This window comes from Amblyomma maculatum, chromosome 4 (assembly GCF_055883805.1).
Source record: "Amblyomma maculatum isolate TAMU_Amacu chromosome 4, ASM5588380v1, whole genome shotgun sequence".
Lineage (NCBI taxonomy): Eukaryota > Metazoa > Arthropoda > Arachnida > Ixodida > Ixodidae > Amblyomma > Amblyomma maculatum.
The window spans coordinates 192,242,335-192,248,334 of record NC_139347.1 but is presented as its reverse complement, the minus strand read 5'-3'; positions in this window follow the sequence as shown (position 1 = coordinate 192,248,334).

Below are 6,000 nucleotides of genomic sequence, written 5' to 3'. Positions count from 1 at the left end.
TGATGTTTTACGCTCATCCTCCTACAATGCAGGTTCTACTTGCGCTTTTCGCGTTTTGGCCGTCAACGTCATCCTGTGGCTCGACACATGTTACAACGCCCCTTGGAACATCAAGCACATCCAAAGACGAAAGTGATACGATGCCCTTCTTCAGCCGAGTTCCTGCCGTGATGCTCGCCTACGATCTACCAGCCGCATCAACCATGCCATCATCTTCGACAACCGATACAAGTGGACCGCCTGTCTGTTTCACCTTCAGTGGGCACGGGGGCAGAGCTTGCAGCATGATGTTTTACGCTCATCCTCCTACAATGCAGGTTCCGCTATTCAGTCTTCTGTACATGAAATATCAACGCAAAATAACCAATTTCAATCCCGGCTCGATGAACTAGAAGACCGATCGCGTAGAAACAATCTAATCTTTCATGGCATTTCAGACAGTAAAGAATCTTGGCAGGAAACTGAAGCAAAAATAACATCGCTTCTAAACTCGTCATTAGTCACATTTTCAGCAGACTCAATTGATCGTGCGAAGGTTCCTTTGCGCCTAATAAGTGCCGTCCGATCATTGTTAAGTTCGGCAACTACAAAAGAAAAGATACTTGCAATGCGTAGTGATTTCAAAGACAAGGACATTGGTGTTAGTGAAGACTTCTCGGCCTCTACCCGTCTCGCCCGTAAAAAATTAATCGAATTTGGCAACAGTCGGGATGGGTCTCCCAAGTTTAAATTACGTTACAACAAACAGCTTCTAAACCACAAGTGCTACATTTACGATCCCATTTCTTGCAGTGTTAAGGAAACCAAGTCAAGCGATAGCAACGTTAATACCGATGCTACCTCGTTTATTGAAGCCGCAACATAGGAGAGAGTGAGGGGTAGTAGCCATTTAAGAGTAGCTCCCGTTTCTGTTCTTTTTACTAATATTAGAAGCGTGGTTAATAAATTTGATTCCTTATCGTCAGCAGTCAACTCTAGTTCTGCAAACATAGTCGTTTTGACTGAGACATGGCTTTCTACACAGATACAAGATTTTGAAATTTTCTAAAATGCGCGTGACTTCACAATTTACCGTTGTGATCGAAATGGCCACCGTGGAGGGGGCGTTCTTGTTGCTATTTCAAGCGAAATTCCCTCATTGCGCATCCAAATTGACACTAATCTAGAAATAGTCTGGTCACTAGTAACCCTAGGTCATGTGAAAGTGATATTTGGTGCATGTTATCGCTCCCCTTCATATCCCTCTACATTTAATAACGACCTTCATGACGCCATCAACGCGGCTTGTGCATTATATCCTTCGTCCCCCCCTATTCTTGCTTGGTGATTTTAATTTTCCAAATATTACTTGGAACGATCCTTTTCCTAGCTTGTTATCCTTTTCAGCCCAAGCCAAAGAATTTCTAGACGTTTGTTCTATTTTTTCCCTAACACAATTGATATCGCGTCCCACAAGAGTCACCGACCATGTTGCAAACACCCTGGATTTGATTCTAACTAATCGGCCTAACTTAGCTTCTGATATTATATTTCTACCTGGTATAAGTGATCACTCGTTGCTAAACTTCAGTCTCAGCCTGGATTGCCCTAAGCCGAACAAAAAAAGCAAATTGATTCTTGATTACAAAAAAGCCAACTTTGAAGCTATCAATAGAGAATTATCGGCCTTTCTGGACAATTTTTTGACTAACTTTCACGACAGTACTGTTCAGACAAACTGGGATAATTTTGCAGCCAAGGTAAAAGACTTAACTGAAAGATACGTTCCAAACCGCACCATCATTTCAAATAGTCACGCCCCGTGGTACAACGGTCATATCAGACGCCTTTCTAACCGAAAGAAACGCTTCTATCGTGCAGCTAAAGCATCGCCTACTAATTCACGTTGGACGGCTTATAAACTAGCTTCTTCAGAGTACATATCCGCCCTAAAAAGCGCTAAGCGTCATTTTCTTTCCAATACTTTGCCTTCCATGTTGAAAACTAGCGTCCGTAAATTTTGGCGCGTAGTTAACCCTTCCTCTGAAAACTTAATTATATTACAGAACTCGTCTGGCCAACAGGTTTCCAACACCCAATGTGCATCTTTCTTAAACGATATATTTGTTAAAAATTTTTCAAGCGCTCCTAGTCCTCACTTTCCTGAATCACAGAACTACAACTACCCGACCATGTTCCCAATTTTGGTAGACGTAGCTGGTGTTGCAAAACTTATTGAAAATCTCGACTATCATGCTTCTCCCGGTTTCGATTCTATCAACGCTAAATTTTTGAAAAACACTTCCACTTATAGTTCCATCATACTAACAAAGATTTTTCAACAGTCTCTTGACACATGTACATTACCTACGCAATGGAAGATTGGGAAGGTGGTTCCTCTTCATAAGTCGGGAAGCAAAAACATTGCCAACAATTATCGTCCCATCTCTCTAACAAGTACATGCTGTAAGTTACTAGAGCACATAATCTTCAAAGCAGTGACAGTATTCCTTGAATCAAACTCGTTCTTTACAATGGCACAACATGGTTTTCGTAAGTCGTACTCATGTGAAACTCAGCTCTTATCTTTCACCCATAAACTGCACCGCATTCTGGATCGATCCTCATTCGCTGATTGCATATTTTTAGATTTTTCTAAGGCTTTCGACAAGGTTTTTCATAAACTGCTGCTTCAAAAACTTCGTCATCTTAACATTGAACCAAACGTTTTAAAATGGATTGAATGCTTTCTTACTAACCGCTCACAATTCGTATCAGTAAACGGTCATAACTCTTCGCTTTCTGATGTGAACTCCGGTGTACCTCAAGGATCCGTACTAGGACCTTTACTCTTTTTAATTTACATAAACGACCTGCCCTCTGAGATAACTTCTAACATGCACCTCTTTGCCGATGATTGCGTTATTTTCCGTGAAATTAAAAACCCAGATGATATTAACCGTCTTCAAACTGATCTCACTGCGATTGCTACCTGGTGTGAAAAATGGTTAATGCAACTTAATATTAGTAAATGTAAATGCATGCGTGTAACAAGGATTTCTAATGACTCGCATGTTTACTATTTGAATAACGTTCCTTTGGAATCAACAAACTCGTATAAGTACCTGGGCATAATTATTTCATCTAACCTCACGTGGACAACCCATATTGAATATGTAATTAACAACGCTAACCGCATGCTTGGTTACTTACGCCGTGCCTTTTCGAGAGCTCCATCGTCATTAAAGTTATTGCTATATAAAACACTAATACGCCCTAAATTAGACTATGCATCATCTGTATGGGATCCAGGTTATGAAAAATTAATCACCGCTATAGAACTTGTTCAAAATAACTCCGTCCGTTTCATTTATTCTAATTACAGCCGAACCGAAAGTATTACAGCCATGAAGTCCGACCTTCAACTTCCATCATTAAGATCACGTCGCAAAATATCTCGCTTAGTCCTGTTCCACAAGCTCTATCATCATCCTAGCCTGAGTGACGAATTCTTTCTTCAACCTCACTACGTATCCCATCGCATTGACCATCATCATAAAATCGGCCTCGGTAGATGTAATACACACGCTTTCTTACAGTCATTCATACCCCGAACATCGACTGAATGGAACCATCTTCCCGCAGATATTGTTTCCATCAATGATAACTCAAATTTTCGTACTGCTTTAGCTAATATTGTATACTGACAGGACTTTTGCACTGCTTCTTATTGTATCTAATTTTTTGTATTTATTGTTGTATTTTAGATATTTTTGAAATTCATACCCTTGTAAACGATACGGTTATGCTTTGTTCTGTTGTTAACCCACTCCCCTCTTCAATGCCTTTACGGGCCCTGAGGGTATTGTAAATAAATAAATAAATAAATAAATAATAGCAACCGCCTCATGAAATCGGGCGTAAGATTTTCATGGCCACGGAAAACGCCCGACTATGCGAAGTGATTTCTGTCTGCTTAAAAAGCCGTTCGCTTACATGGGATGGCCTTTGTTTGGGCATATGCTATTTCACGAGCAAAATATCAAGAACGCTATGACTATGTAGTCATTACTTGCACTGTGGATGCCTAGTGAAAAGTCACTGCCGTTTCGAGCCTCCTTACTTTCCCGAAGAGATCAGGACTGCAATATTACGCGTGGAGTCAATGCTGCCAAAATGCTCAGAATGAAAAGCCAATGCTTGATTATGCTTATTACGAAAATTTAGTCCGTACAATTGATCAGTTAATTGATATAAATGAAAAATGAAACACTGGAAAAAGAGGAGGTTGCGAATGTGTCAAAGCGATCGAATTGGAAAGTCAAAATTTGCCTATGCTAAATATCAGTGTATAAAATTAAAAAATAAAAATAAAACTTTGTACCATAAAAAGTGAAAAAACAACGTGTGTATGAAACGCAATTGAGCCATTGTTTTAACGGAGGAGTCTCGCAGCTTTGCATCGAATGCTAACAAGTTCCGCTGAACGCGCACAGGGACTCGTCAAGTTTCAAGAGGCGGCATCCAAGTTTACTGGTGATATTATTGCCCGGCAGGCTATAAGGAAACCAATAAAAGCAAATAAATAATAGAAAAGTCAGAAAACATTATCAGTGAGCTCTGTATCACAGCATACCCGAATTTTTTTTGGTATTTGTTGGAAGATATACATGCGTTGGTAATGCACACCTGCAAAAAAACTGACTTTTTCTCCAAAATAAAGCTATTGGAATACTGTAAACGAAATAAACTCCAGCCAAAAAAAAAAAAAGGTTGTACAACGGAGTATATCCGAACAGTTACAAACGCAATGACTCCCTTATTTCATCAGAGCTCTGTGCGCAACGATGTTTCCAAAAGTTGCAGAACACTCGCAGTCTACTGATTTTTTAGTAAGGAAACGAGCCCAATAAGTTTACTGAAATATCGTTTCTACTCATAGTTTGCTATTAATTTCGAAGCATAATTAATGAACAGTTTCCTAGCTGCTGTACTGTTTAAGTAATGTTTAAGTAATTATTCCTGTCTTTTGAAGTTTCCTGAGCAGCAGAGAACACAAATCTGTTGAGTTCACCGGTTTATGTGTGCACAGAGCGCGGCTTCATGAGTACGCGGTATACGCTAGAGTGCCACGCGTCGTCTGCTAGCGCTGCTCCTGGACCCCTCGAGAGGGCGCTCGTGTAGTTGTCGCTACCTTTAAAAATATAGAGGAGCCTTAGGATGGATGGATGGATGGATGGAAGATAGGAGCGTCCCCTTTGAAACGGGGTGATAGCAGTAGCTATCATGCTCATTTTTCTCCATATATCTTAATTATTGATTTGGAATGGTTAACTAACCATCATTCTATTTATTAAATTTTGCTCCTACATTATTAACATTATGTCACTTCTCTGCTTTTAAGCCACCAATCTTCCAGCCGTTTTTTGCTAGTTTCCACCACCGGTTTATTCACCCGGCCACTGTTATCTCTAAACCCCAGAGCTTCAGGAACAGTGATTGCGCCTGCATCAACTTCCGGATGGATACCATTGCATTCGAGTATAATATGGTCAATTGTTTCACTGGAGTTTCCGCATACAGCACATGCGTCATCTCCATTCTTAAATTTCTTTTTGTAGCTGCGTGTTCTAAGGCACCCTGATCTAGCTTCAAAAAGTAGGGCACTGCCTCTTGAGTTATCAAAGAAATCTTCCTTCCTGATCTGCATTTTCCACTTTCGGTATAATTCCACACTCTGTTTTTTTTTACATCGAATTTATCCAATTTTTACCTTCTGTGTTTTTCACCTGTTGCTTAATGCTCTTTATTTCTCCGTCCTTGTTACTAGCATACTTACTAGTTAGTTTCCTAGTTCTTTTCCTCCATTGTGAGTCAACGCTTTTTAGGTACAGGTATTTAAATGGTAATCGGTTACTACTACGAAAGGCTCTCCGTACAGGTAGCAGCGAAACCGCTGCACGGCGAAAACAACCGCGAGACATTCCTGCTCGGTGATGGTGTAGTTGTGCTCAGTCTTGC